This window comes from Antedon bifida, chromosome 8, assembly GCF_963402885.1.
Source record: "Antedon bifida chromosome 8, ecAntBifi1.1, whole genome shotgun sequence".
NCBI classification, from domain to species: Eukaryota; Metazoa; Echinodermata; class Crinoidea; order Comatulida; family Antedonidae; genus Antedon; species Antedon bifida.
In genome coordinates, this window is record NC_136233.1 from 3,754,524 (window position 1) to 3,770,844 (window position 16,321).

Genomic DNA, 16,321 nt, shown 5'->3' on the forward strand with positions numbered 1-16,321 from the left:
GAAATAATTCACTAAAAATATAATGAACAGGCCTATATTTATTACTACATATAATCTAATCTAAGTTTCATAATCCATCTTCATCATAATTACTATGTTATGCAATCATTATTATGTCAATCAGTATCATGTCAATCATTATCATGTCAATGATTATTAATTATCACAATATATAGCATGTTATTGCAATAATGACGTTCCCCCTTTCTGTACCCTTTTCCCAACGTTCAATAACGAATACAAACTTCTCGTGTCTCATGAAAAAGTGTCTTTTACTAATGAATATTCAATTTATTTTTCCTAATTTGCATTCCAGCAAAACTACGCCGTTGTCCTTTTGTTTTATTTACTATTTTGGTATGTGCTATTGTTCAGTTTGAGCTGTTCAGTTTGACTTGTTGAGTAGTAGTGTGGTATCTTACAGGTACTGTGTATATTGTGTTTGTATGTTTGAATTATGGAGATTTCATGTAATTTTTATCAGACTAAAACTTGTTCGATGATTGTGTACACTTTATATTTTACTTACTGGATTTATAAACAACTTACTGGATTTATAAACAACTTACTGGATTTATAAAGACGAACCCATGGAATAAAGGTAAGTAAATAAGTTTCCTTTTTGGATTAACTGTGCTTTCCGAACTGTCCAATAACAGTCGCTGCCGTATATTGTATGTATCTAAAACTATACACTTGTAATTGTTTTACTTTTGCTTATTTTGAACTTTTAATGAGATCTGTGCGATATCAAAGACGATTAAGATACACTTGTTTACTTGTTTCCGGAGCTCAGCGGTGCTGGGTCCGGAGTCGAGGCTAGGCTATGCCTATAAGCCCCTCTTGATAATTACATCAATTCTGTACATTTTTCGACAAAATCCATGAATTACACAGTACATAATGTGTGCATAGGCCTATATATTAGTTAAGAATTTAAAAGGGGGACGGGAAGGGGGAGGGAGTTAAGGCTTAATACCAGAATGATATTTGTTTCATTTTACTTGTTTATATTTATATGCTTAAGTGCTGATTTAATTCGGTACTTAGTTTGGAGATCGAGAGTTGCTGCTCAGTATTTAGAGGCAAAATTAATGTTCGGCGTTTGATGGGGAATAATCGAAACAAACTTATTTGTGTTGTCAAAAGGAATCTGGATCAGTGCACTGGTAGTTAGAAATTCATGGGGCCTCAATCAAATTGGTTTGGCATTTGCAGTGAAGATTAAAAGGATAATGCCTATAGCAAATCCCATTAATCCGAAGTAGCTATAGGGAGAACGGTCCCAGTTAGATTCTAAGCAAATTTCAGTTCGGTATTTCATTAACCAATAGAGAAGTTATTGTTGTCTCAGTTACAATTTTAACAAGTTTCCAGGGGCTCTTTCTTTCCTAAGCTAATCTCTAATTTTGGCTAGCTCTTCCCTCCTCTCAACCTCTATCTACACATTAAGTGATACTCCAGTTGGAGTTCTTCAATTACATAATTAAGATCAAGATTTGTATATATTATATCATGGACCTATAAATTAGATTAGGTTCTTGATTATATTATGTCTAATTAAATATACTCGTGCTTATTTGACTTTGGTACTTAGTTTAATGGGGAGAGAGAGATCTGTATTTAGTTTAGTATCTGGGCAAATTTAAAGTTCGATAAACTTTCAGTAACCAGAAACTTTTGTCTTGAGGTGTTTTTCCAAATTCACAATTGTCTAAAATTAAATATAGGCTAACATTTATATATTTGTTTTTATTTATTCCAACAATATACAATTTAGATTAAAAATATATAATGTTGCTTCATAAAATATTCACTATTAATTAAATAACATCATGTCAATTTATTATTTGCACCTCTGAAGTTAAAAAAACCCATTAAATTTTGTTATTACCACATACCCAATACAAAACATCTATTTAAACATACTAAACAAGACACAACCAGCATGTACACACACATTTACTTCATATGAAACCATTCACTATAAGAATATGTGCCATTAAAATATTTTCATTTCTCCAATAAAATTGTATTTTCCATGATTTCTTACTTCACAAAAAATATATAATTTGAAAACCATCAGTTATCTACAATTGTTAAAATAAAAAAATATTTTGGAAGAACTTGTGCTTTTGGTATAAATGTCCCCTAAAAATCCATTCACTATAAGAGTATGTGCTATTAAAATACTTTCTTTTCTCATATAAAATTGTATTTATCATGATTTCTGTGCTTTTTGTAGACTAATATTTGTGGAAATTTTCCTCTGCTGCTTAGAAAGTAGCATTATTCAATGGCTACTGTGTAGTTGATGTCAGTAGCAATGAGAATAAAACCCTAAAAAAAACAAAATAAAAAAAAATTAATAATCATAATACTGTACCATCAATATTAAAAAAATAATAAATATCATTACTAGTATTGTCATCATTATCTCATTACTGCAATCATAATCAACCCCATCAGTATCATTATCTTTACTTGTTGTTTACATATGCAAACGTTTTCTGTCGAGCCGTCTTTGTAGTCGAGTGAATTAAACTATGAACTATACACTCTAAACTCTATTGTGATATGCTTCCCCTTATCGTAACCGCGGTCGCAATTTGAGAAATATTAATTGGTTGGATGCCCCCCTTGTGTAAAACTAATCGTTGGAGATCCATAACATTGATAGAATGAATGAAGCTTCTAAAACTAAAACTTTGTAGGTTTATAACATTAATAATAATGAACGAATTAATGATTATACCGCATGCCTTGGTTTATGACTGAATCTGGGTCTTTTGGCATTTTAAGGAATTTTAACTGCTTTTTAATGATTTGATTTACTGTGTACTTGTATATATTATATTGTTGTTAGATTCTTTTGAATTTTTACTTTGTACGTTGTTTGCAGAATTATTCAGCCATTGGCTGCCTTCTGTTTGTATTATTTATGTGTTTTTTATGAATAAGTAAATAAATACCTATTAAATACATGTCGATGTATGGGGTTCGAATTCCACGAGCAACTTTTTTAAAAACTTTATAGTGAGATAGAAATTATTTAGAGAGTGTATTAGTAATATTTAGGAAGTAGTTCACATAAGAGGTCCCCGACTTATGTACGAAAAAAGAAATCGCGGGCGGGCTGCATATGAAGACTTAGAATGCCAACGGATAGTTCATGCACGCTCCACATAATGATATCAATACTGTATTTGGTATAGTATGCCATACTGTATCTAAGATTATCGATTATTTCTCACAATAGACAAATCTGAGTTTTCTAGACACCCAATTGTTAGGTACTATATTGGACAGGGGCCAAACGTTAAATGGTTAAAGCTACGTTCACACTGAGCCCGGATTTCGGTCCGGTGGCCGGAGAAAAATCCGTGCTAGTTAGGTTTTCCGAGCGCTGCTTTCACATACGCACGTTTTGCACGACGGACTCCGTGGCCCAGGGTCAGCTGTATAAGGGAAAAAGCTGCGGCGGATACCATTTTAATCTCGAAATGCACTGTATGTAAATGTAATTTATTGTCTATACTATCTTTCTTTCCTGTAATATGTGCAACGTTAGAATTGGGAATACTAGTTGGGGTTCTTAGCTCAGAAAAATCATTCATTTTGTGATAAAAGCATCAGATTTGGCATACATGTGGTATTAGAGGCACTTAAAAAGATTGGGTTCAGACCCATCCGATTTCCCATATTATGATCAGCCATTTTGAAAAACAAGATGGCCAGCAAAAATCTTCAAATATGGTGATGTATGGTACGGGTATCAAAAGGAAATAATTGCATTACACAATTGATTATAATTTACGGAGATATCGTACAATAAAACAAGTCATGTGACCTTAAAAAGTCACAATGTCACATTAAAAAAAAATATTGTCGTGTTCGGTATCATCAAAAAAATCAAGCAGAATTGACTTAATCAATCGTATTTTGCATCTTTATCCAAATTCGATTGTCTGTTAACAAAAAAAAAAAATACTTGTATGAGTTGAGTTTGTTTAGAACTCGTTTTCCACTATTTCCACTATTACACATGTTTTACAGCCACAATGAATAAGTTCTTGTCAAGCCCATTATGGGTCCGGGTGCAATCTCCATTTTCTATTTTCCCAGATTCATTGGAAGAATGGGTTGGAGCATTAGTTTTTAACCCCATATTTATTTATTTCGTTTTTCTTTCAGAGGCTAGCCCTCTCAGTAATACAATAAAACTGCTCTTCCGAGGGGCCCTACGACTCATCAACATAATTTTAAAACAGCATGTTCTCATTGTTAATTATAACATTTTATACAATTTTTAATTATTTTTAACTACAACCACCCTATATGTGTCTGCCTTGCACTTTTCCATTTGTTCTAAGTCGGAGGAATGTTCTCTGCAAAAAATATCCAATCCAGCTATCTGGCTATCATTAGCACTATGGTTTTGAGGTATGCCATGCAAAGGGTTGGTATTTTGAATTTTTTTAAATAATTTATTAAGTGCCTAAATTTAGAACACTTTCCATACCAAAGGAGGAAATAGTCTCACATCCAGTTGTGCATGTCTTTTCAATAGATGTACATGTAACACATGTGTTGAGTTTTGAATTATCTGTGACAGAAAAGTATGAATGCACGAAGCATTTAAGACTCTCGATGTATTTTCCAAATTGTCCGGGCTAAAAGTGAATGTGAACAAAACAAATGCTGTCTGGGTTGGCTCGTTTAAAGACCGAGGTGACTTAATATGCGAAAACTATAATATAAAATGGATTAAACATGGAGAGCCCTTTGAATCATTGGGTATTCGGTTCAGTACAAATTTAAATAAAATGGTAGATCTGAACTATGAAGACGCATATAAATCAATAAAAATTACAATGAGACATTGGTCAAAAAGAAACTTAACTGTTTTGGGAAGAATCACGGTAGTTAAGTCTTTACTACTGTCCAAACTTACCTATATCCTTTCTACATTACCCGATCCCCCTGAAAATGTAATAAAATCACTTAAGTCAGAACTATATCGTTTCATATGGAAAGGGGTGGATAGAATATCCAGAGATCAACTTATACAAGAAAATAAATTTGGAGGCTTACGAATGGTCGATATAAATGCATATATTCAATCGGTAAAAATCACGTGGGTTAGACGGTTAGTAACGTCCAATGAGACGGGCTGGGCTCTTTTAGTTCCACTCTTGTTGAATATTCATAAAACTTGGCTCATAGAAGGCGGATCATCGAAATTAATCAAATTAGCGAAGGTTAAGCCTTACAATGCATTTTGGCTGGATGTAATAAAGGCGTGGTGCGTATTTGTGAAACACAACACTCCTATGAGCACCGAATCGATATGTAGACAAACACTCTGGATGAATGACAATATTAAAGTCGGCGGGGAAAGTATCTATTATAAAAACTGGAGTAATCATAGGGTGAATTTTATAAATGATTTAGTTGATAGACATGGAATAACTCCATTTAAACAACTTAGTAAACACCATAACCTTAACATCAACTTTCTTCAATATGAAGGCCTAATAAATGCGGTCAGACAACATACGTCTTTAAATCAAATTTCTCCAAAAGGAAAAATAAATAGTCCACTACTACCTTTTAACCTTAGTGTAGTTATTAAAAATAAAAAAGGATCAAAGCTAATTTATAATACTCTAATCAACTACAAAAAAAAAACAATCGAAAGCTAAAATAAGTGGGAGAAGGCATTGGATACTTTATATGGTGATAAAGAATGGGAAATTATTAATACCATGTTTTTCTCACTTACTATGTCCACACCACTAATCTGGTTTCAATATAAAATTGTGCATAGAATTTTAGGTAATAACTCCTTTTTGTTTAAAATTGGGAAAATTGACTCACCTTTATGTGCTTTATGTAAAGCAGAAACAGAAACCTTAATACATATTAACACAATGCTGTGAAATTAAAATATTTTGGAGAAAGATTAAACAATGGTTGAAATCATATTTTAATATAAATGTAATTATTAACCCCGAATTATGCCTTTTTGGAGTTAGAAAAGAAACATTTAAAGCCCTAAATACTATTAACTCTTCCCTGATTTTACTAATCTGTCGACACTACATATATAGCTATAAAATGAGAAAAATTAAGCCTAATATTGTTCGATTCGTGAATGAGATTAGGTTACACGTTAAACAAGAAGAATATATTTTAAAAACTAAAGGGGAGCATCATACTTATTTAAACAAATGGAGTCCTTTCTTGGAAAAACATGAACTTATTGACTGGTAACTTTGCATTAAAAAAAAACAAAAACTTAGTACTGTTTTTTATATAATGTTTTTTAATCTCGAATTATTTATAGACTTTTATCATATGATTATTTATAAGTAACAACTATTTATTTGAATAAGAAAGTTTTATGTTTAATTAAATTATTTTTTAATTGAAATATGCTATAAAAGAAAAAAAAATTGACAACAAATTATTTATAGACTTTGTTTTTAAGAGAAAAGAAAAAGTAGATTTATATTTATTACATTATGAAATTATTTATATTTTGTTCTTAAGAGAAATGTATATTGTATATTATTATTAATAAGAAAGTGTTATTATTTTAAGCTATTTTTAAAATTGAAATCTGATTATTTAGTAAGTAACAACTATTTATTTGAATAAGAAAGTTTTATGTTTAATTAAATTATTTTTTAATTGAAATATGCTATAAAAGAAAAAATTGACAACAAATTATTTATAGACTTTGTTTTTAAGAGAAAAGAAAAAGTAGATTTATATTTATTACAGTATGAAATTATTTATATTTTTGACAATCAAATGTTTAGATTTATCACTAATTGAAAAGTCACATATTGTAGGTATTAATGTTGAAAACATTATGTTGGATTCTGAAAATAAAGCATATTATACTGTTGTACACCGTGTGACCTCCTCCCACCTCCCCATTCCACAGTAACACTTTATTCTATTATTTTAATCTGTTCATATGGTTTTTTTTTTCATAATGTTTGGAATCTGAAAATAACAACTATAATATAAAGCATTGCAGACAATGTGTGAATATAGTATTTTTTATAACGGTTTTGTAATTCCATTTCTTAAGTGTATCTTGAACTTATTGTCCTAAATAGTTTTTTTTTTTTTTAGATTTCTTTCTTTATTCATCCAAAAAAAAATACATAAACATAACATTATAATATAAACATTAAAATAATTGGATAAAAAGGAAGAAGAGAAAAGGCAACTTCATGCCTATCTAGCTCTACTCCCTGTATAACTAAAAGATTTCAATTTTATTTAAATCAAACAAATCATATTATGATAGAATATAATTACTAATAAATAATGGTATAATAGTAATAATAATAATAGATGTATATATATATATATATATATAAATCATACTGTAAATTATAGAAACAGTGCTCATATTCGGAACATGATCTCATGAGATCATGTTCCGAATATGAGCACTGTTTCTATAATTTACAGTATGATTTATATATAATTTACACAGTGCTACGCAACATCATTGATTTATATATATATATATATATACACTGATGAAGGGCTAGTGTTGCCCGAAAGCTCTGCTAACTTTTCTGGCTGTTTACATTATCGTTTTGATTTAGCTTTTCGCTTTTTTATTTGTATCTCCATTGAGATCCAGCCACTGATACCCACAGCATTGTCATTGTTTTCAGTAATTTGCCTTTGGATTTATATACGCTGAGAGTGTTAAAGAGTCGCTATCCAATCGAGTTCGAACAATACCATGAAAGCCCCAGTGGTCTAATGGTTAGGACATCTGCATATCAAGCAGGCGGTCCGAGTTCGAGTCTCGGTTGGGGCGACTTTTTCTCATTCTCACAGATTTCCTCATCTTTGTCGTTTCAAATTAATTAATTAAATTTCAGTATATCACCGGGCGGTTTAGAATTAATGTTCTTTGCCTGTTGTGTATATATATATATATATATATATAAATCCAAAGGCAAATTACTGAAAAAAATGACAATACCGAAAACCAAATACTAATATTAAAGAATTTATACCTTAATAGAAACTTTCTCCTATGTCTACATGCACTGACTAATTTGTTCCTATGGTTAAGTGAGCTGGTTACAGGCTTGCATATGATATAATATAGTATTACAGTTAACAATAGACTGTCCAGGAAATAGAGATGTGTTGTACTTGCTAATTAGCATACTATTGTTCACATAAACAGTTTTGATTTAGCTTTTCGCTTTTTTATTTGTATCTCGATTGAGATCCAGCCACTGATACCCACAGCATTGTCATTTTTTTCAGTAATTTGCCTTTGGATTCATATATATATATATAAATCCAGCTAGTAAATTACCAACTGAACATTTTATTGCACTACAGGCTGTTTCATGAGTATGAACTCAATCTTCAGGTGCTTGGCTCTGAATGATAGTCACAAGTGAATACAAAAAGCTATAATGAAGTTGTAAGGCAAACTGTTTATGTGAACAATAGTATGCTAATTAGCAAGTACAACACATCTCTATTTCCTGGACAGTCTATTGTTAACTGTAATACTATATTATATCATATGCAAGCCTGTAACCAGCTCACTTAACCATAGGAACAAATTAGTCAGTGCATGTAGACATAGGAGAAAGTTTCTATTACGGTATAAATTCTTTAATATTAGTATTTGGTTTTCGGTATTGTCATTTTTTTAAGTAATTTGCCTTTGGATTTATATATATATATATAAATCCAAAGGCAAATTACTGAAAAAAATTACAATGCTGTGGGTATCAGTGGCTGGATCTCAATCGAGATACAAATAAAAAAGCGAAAAGCTAAATCAAAACGATAAAGTAAACAGCCAGAAAAGTTAGCAGAGCTTTCGGGCAACACTAGCCCTTTATATATATATATATATATATATAAATAAATGAAAGACGCTAGTAAATTACCAACTGAACATTTTATTGCACTACATGCTGTTTCATGAGTATGAACTCAATCTTCAGGTGCTTGGCTCTGAATGATAGTCACAAGTGAATACAAAAAGCTATAATGAAGTTGTAAGGCAAACTGTTTATGTGAACAATAGTATGCTAATTAGCAAGTACAACACATCTCTATTTCCTGGACAGTCTATTGTTAACTGTAATACTATATTATATCATATGCAAGCCTGTAACCAGCTCACTTAACCATAGGAACAAATTAGTCAGTGCATGTAGACAAGTTTCTATTAAGGTATAAATTCTTTAATATTAGTATTTGGTTTTCGGTAGATAACACCTACAAGGATTTCAGAATTATTACTATTTGCAACTTTTAACCACAAGGACTCAGCATGGGTAACATTGGCTTTTACAAGTTTATAATTTAAAGAAGAATGAATGTAGGCACCTACGCCGCCCCCACGAGAATCCTCTCGACATACAACTTCTAAATTATAATTCTGTAGCCGGTAAAGCTCAGGTTGGGAAATATTCAATACCTCTGAAATACCAATAATATTAAATTTATATTTAATATAGGTTTCATAAAATAAATTGAGATTGTCGTAATTTTTACTTAAGGAGCGAATATTAACGTGTGAAGCGGAAAAGGCTTTATCTCGATATTAATTCATAAAGGTTTGATCAAAGTTATATGCATTTTGAACTGAATGCTTGACATTAAAGATATTAATTTCATTTTCTATGTTGTTCATTTGTTTTGTTAAGAATAAAGAAAAGAAAAAATAAAAAGAAACAAAAAAATATCGAAAAGTGATGCTAACGGTATAATAATCGAGGTCACATTAGTTTCAATTTCAAAATCGTGCTTAGTGAATATACCTAATGATAATACATTTCTTTTAAAAATTAAATTACAAACAGTTATAAATGGTATTGTAAATTTCCGTGCATAACCATCGTATATCTCTCTTTGGATTTAATAACATAATTATTATAGATTGTTTACTTCAGCCAATGTAAGAATGGTTAATTTTACTTCCCTGTCATTTCTGACTACTGTCGCCATCACCTTTCTATCGATTGACCATACGCTCTTTGTGCTTGGGTGCTTCTTGGCTTCAGAAAGTAGATTCCTTCTGTTCCATGTCAGGTCCTCTTGGATTGAAATACCACTTACCTTCTGGATTGCTGGAAATATACCAATATAGTAGGCCTATGATGAAGATAGCTACGATAGCAATACAAACAGTAGACTGTGTTTTTTGTTTTATGTTTGTCCACCAGCCGACGTTTCGATTTTTTCCTGGAAATTTAAATACATATTTCTAACTCAACTATAATACGTATGAAACGCCATGTATACCAAAATATATATATTTTTTCTATTATTAAGTTGAAATACAGTCTAGAACCAAGATTAAGAAAACAACAACAATCAATGCTATAAAGAAACAAAAGGGAAATTAAGAGAAAGTTGTAATTTGCTATTATGATTGACATTATTACAATTGTTGTTTTTACATTACAAACCATATACTGCATGTTAGTCTCAGGCGATGTATAATAATGGAGTTGACTTTAAAACGAATGAATTAGGAGATTATTATAAAACCTACAAGCCATTAAATGTACATATACAAAAAGAAATACAGAAACAAAAACATCAATTTTTTTTGGTAGTTATACTGAATTGTTTGGCGGTTATATGGCGTTTATCTGTCCATGGATGTTCTCACGGCCAATACTATGTTGGACTCATGGTAAGAAAACTTGGTTAAAAACTCATGAGTTTGCTTCAACTGAAATGAACGCGTCCTTGCTGTTGAATGTTGCCAAAATCGATAAAAAGGGCTACAGTAACGAAATCAAATTCAGCATAATCAATAATAATGAAGAAATTTGCAGAAAAACATAATATTTATTACTAGACTAACGTGAAATATTTTTAGGTATTTAATTCATTTTAATATTTAAAGCCCCATTAAACTGGCCCTAAATCCACACTGCAATTGATTTATATCAGTTTAGGTTACTTGATATGGTCAGTCAAAAAAATTTCTAACATACCTGTTTTTGTATTTGAAGGTATATATAATTTAAAGTCTTCAATTTTATCCTTACGAACTTGTGGTCTACCTGTACAATAATATAATAAACCAATAAAGAATATTTTTATTTTTATTTTAGTAGAGATTTAATTGAATATATGAAATGAAATAACAACCCAACTTGTTATCGTAATGGTATACGTGTTCTTTGGGCAACCACCGTTTACGTGTGTGTAAAACAGTACGTGGGAGAAACCAAGAAAACACTCCGTATGATGAGAATGGCAGCGATCAAAACATTAAAGCTTTATCAACCTGTAGCCGAAAATTATAATGTAGCTGGTCACTCGATTTTTATAGACCACGATGCCAAATTGAGCGATAAAATTTGCAATAGAGAGTAGATGAAGTCCTACGTTTGCCTTTGAGATATTTAGCTTTCTGTCGAAGAGACAAAATGAATAGACTTGTTTCATAGGTTGCAGTGTGATTTTGATTTGATAAAAAATAGAATTAAAATAATAGAGCCGGAAGAGGGTTTTTGAAGAGGGTGCACCCGCTAGATCAGACTTAAAACTTTCATTGTCGAAATGTCAGAAAGCTCTACCCTTTTCTGGGTTTACGTACTGTTAAGAGCACAGTCATGATCACTAGTGCGAGACAACTCTAGTACTTAAGTACGTCTCTTCTATTAATAAGTATTTGTTTCAGACATGTAGCAGTATAGTGGAGACAACAACAAATGACATGTGGAAATAATTTTACAGTAGTATAGTTTTGAATACTTACTCAATAATATTCTATTTGCACCTACATTCAACAGATTGGCAAATTTTACCAATTGCAGCTTTGTGTTTAATTGATGTTCTTTCTCTAGATGAAATACTAAATCCCATTTATTTTTAAATCCACGTGGAGCCAATTTGTAGTACGCAATCAAGTTGTGCAAATCACCTTCGGCATCTTCCGTGATTTCACTCATAGCGTTATAAAATTTTTTACGCTTTGAAGACAAACTTGCTTTACACGGACCGGTATTGTCATACTGTTTACTGACGTCTCGTTTATATTTCTTTACACTGTCTTTTGCTTTGGCATTTGCTGACACCTCTGCAATTTCTGACATTATTTTAACATCCTCGTATGAGATTTTGCCTTTATCCTTAAGTTCATTAAATAAATCCATTCCCGTGTAGTGTTCATTTGCCAATACACCAACCGGTAGATGATCATGTAAAAGAAATCTTAACTCGTGTCTTTTATTCCCTGGATAAGCATTACTGAATTCTTGACAAAAGTCTCTAAGCCTATAATCAGCATTACTGTAAAATTAAAATATTAATATTATTTAACCAGGGAAGAGTTAATAATTTAACTCTTCCCTGATTTAACTTATTGGAATATATAGTTTAAATTGCATTTTTACATATTACTTTTTCATACTTATAAGCAAAGCACTTTTTTGCGATGATTATTGTATTGCAAAATATTGCGGTATGTATCTTGTAATGCCGCGTGAGGTTAACATGTGGTGCAGCTCCGTTAAACAATAAATAAATAACTGGTGGCATCCTTTTCTTTTTTAGTATAAACCCATATATTGTATACTAGCAATTGTACCCGCCCCAACAATTTCAAAATTAGCTTAAAGCCTTCTCGGTACATAACACCCGACGCCAGTATCTCCGTATACGCACCAACCCCCACCCCTTAATAACACCCCACAATAACACCCCACACTCTTTCCAGTGGAGGACAAATTCAATTAAACTTTAGCTTCAAATTGAGAGGGCATACATAGCTTTGATGGGCCTATGGCTTAAGTACGTTGTAAACTGTGTAAATGAGTAGGTGTCATATTGGCTGATAATTGAAATATATATGTTGATACTGTGGTCCCCCGGCCTTCTTTCTCCTCTCACCATCGCAGCCGCAATCAACAAACCTTACCTCTTCCCCTGGACAGTTCAAATGTAGGCCTAGTAAGTTTTCGTTGTACAATTCAATCATATAGGCCTAGGCTACTTCATTACGCCAGTATTTTTGCTCCTCCTCCCATTAAATTAAATACTGTAACATTTTCCATCTACAATTCTGGTCAATTTGATAGCCTACTATTCCTAGCCTAAGCAAAATCCCCACTATCCCCTTTGTATAACGAACAAACATCGAAAGTGGGGGTTTTGACCACATTTTGGTCCCTAACTTGGATCCTAGGTGGCGGATGATGTTCAAATATTAAATAAATAAGACTAGCAATTATACCCGCCCCAGGGCGGGTTTTAAAATTAGTTTAAAGCCTTCTTAGTAAATAACACCCGACGCCAGTAGGCCTACCTCCCATACTCACCAACCCCCACCCCTCTTCAATAACACCCCACACCCCTCTTCAATAACACCTCACACTCCTTTCTAAAAACAAATTCTTCTCAGTACAAATTCAATTCAACTTCAAATTGAGAGGGTATACATAGCTACGATATGGTTTAAGTACGTTGTAAACTGTGTAAATAAATAGGTGTCATATTGGCTGATAATTAAAATATCTAATTTTTATACTGCGGCCCCCTAGCCTTCATTCTCCTCTCACCATCCAAGCCACAATCAACAAACCGTAACTCCTCCTCTGGACAGTTCAAATGTAGTAACTTTCGTATTACAATTCAAATCATATAGGCTACTCCATTACGCCAGTATTTTGAGTCCTCCTCCTCCCCCAAGATACTGGGTGATATGTTTAAGAAGGTTCCAGTAAAAATTATGTTAGCCATCACTCCTAACCCATAATCCCTCAGTGGCTGTTTTCGAAAGTAGTTTAAAACATTCCCAATACTGTTTCGGTCTTGGTGATAGGCCTCTATACATCCTCACCCCAAACTCACAGCCACTTTCCAGGGATAATTAAAATACTTTAACATCTTCTTACATGCAGAAACAGAAATTTGTATAACAAACAAACATCGAAAGTGGCCCATTTTGACCACATTGTGACCCCTAACTTGGATCCTAGATGGCAGATGATGTACAAATATAGTAGTAGAACACAGTAACAGTAAAGAACGTGTATATGTTAACACAGGAATGGATATCCAAGAGACCGATACGTAGCTGGATATGGTTAAAGTACTTTGCTAAATATGTAAATGAATTGGTGTCATATTGGTTAATGATTAAAATATGTATATCTATATCTATATTTCCCCAAACGCCTTCCTAAGTATAATTAAAAACTGTAAAACATTTGTAGTATAATTTTACAATTCGATAGCCTACAACCCCGAGCCCAAGCAAAAATGACATCACAAACCACCCCCTCCCACAAAAACCCCAGGAGTCGAGGGATTTTTTTTAATGTAGTTTAAAACCTTCCGGGTACAATTGCCATCATTTTGATACCTCATACGTATGGTTACGTGCAGAAACAGAAATTTGTATAACGAACAAACATCGAAAGTGGGGGTTTTACCACATTTTGGTCCCTAACTTGGATCCTAGGTGGCGGATGATGTTGAAATATAGCTTAGAACATTCCCGGTACAATTGCGGTCATTTTGATACCCCATATGTAAGATTACGTGCAGTAACAACAATTTGTATATAACGAACAAACAGACAGACAGACAGAGAGACAGACGTACAAACTCTCTCACTTAATATAGATGTAATTTTCCTTTTTTTTTGTATGTGTTTATCTACTAAAACCGATGGTTTGACTCGTAGAATGACTGTATTTTTCTTTTCAAACCGTGGAACGAATAAGTATTTAAGAATGTTAATTTAATCTACAAAAATAGATTGTTATAAAACAAAATAATAAATGTTTTCTATTCGGAAAGAATAATTCCATTCGCTACAAGCTTACATAGTATTCAACTTGGCTTCTCTGCCAGTAGGCCTAAATGTGTCAACTCATAAATTCTTCTCCCCATTCCACTAATAAACTTTTATCAATAAGACCAGATGAAGAAAGTTATGAATAAAAGAAATGAGATTAACTTCGCACGATTGCTTGCATACTGAGGTATACAGTAGTTCTTCAACTTCAACAAATAATCTGTAACTATTTCTAGTTGCATGAATGTTATGTTATTATTCTTACCTTTTACGTTTCCATTTCCTGGCTCTTTCCATCGTCCCAAATAGTCACTGTTAAAATAGATCATGTGGGCCTATCAGAGTCACATTTCTGTAACATTGTTATGCATAATTATGAAATTGTATGGGTCTATTTTTAGGAATTATTTTAGAGGACTTACTGAAAATCCCAATGTGTATTATTGTTACAAGGTCAAATCAACTTACCTGCGATTTATAATATGAAATAATGGGACTCTACAGTTGAGAGTATTAAATGCCTGTAGGCAAAACGCCTGGTGCTATAGAAAATAAAATACATATTAAATTTCATTTTCTTATAAATTAGATGGCTGCAGTAAATAATGTAAAATCAACTGGTACAAGGAAATTAACATTAGCCATACTAATTCGGTAATGATCATCATTGTTGTTATCAAATATATTAATAATAAAAAGTTAATAATATTGTTACAGTAAGCAAAATACAAAGTATCTGCTCATTAAATGCCCAAGCCTGGATCACATTCAATCATTATTGCAATTATATTATATTTCCCTTCTTGTTGTGTCCCAGGCAGACTCGGCTCAGGATACTACATCTTTCTGGGATCCTTTCTTTTTCTTCTCACAGCCCCCCCCCCCCCCCCCCCCGCAGATTTATTGTTATTGTCTCTTTTCTTATTTATTCCATTGTTTAAATATTAAAAGAAAGTAAATAAATGATTTGAATTTGAACCTAACAATTGTTTATTACAAAATTCGATTTTTTTAAATGACGATTCTTACTCATCTCACTGTCTTTCCAACGACTTTATACACACCTACTAACACAATCGTTCACACCTGAATCACACCAAAAATTGAAGAAAAACAATCTTGCACTAAACTTTTAGTCTGCTGTCAATTATTTTAATTTAATTTTGTCGTCTGCCTTCGAAATTTTCGTTTCAAATAATAGCCAATGTTCACAAACAGTCGGCTCACAAACTAAGTGTATTCACTGTTCAACGTGCATTGATAATTCAGGACCGAGTATAATTATCAATTTTCCTGAAAGACCGGATTTCTGGATAAAATCCTTCAATAATAGTAATATTTGGAGGGACACGCCCTCAGGCAATAGTCTTTAACCGCAATGGAATCCATAGGCCTACAACCCACAATGCATTTCGCAAACATGACGTGGTTTATGTACACAGTATATTATTTGTATCTACATATTATTTATACTCATTTGAT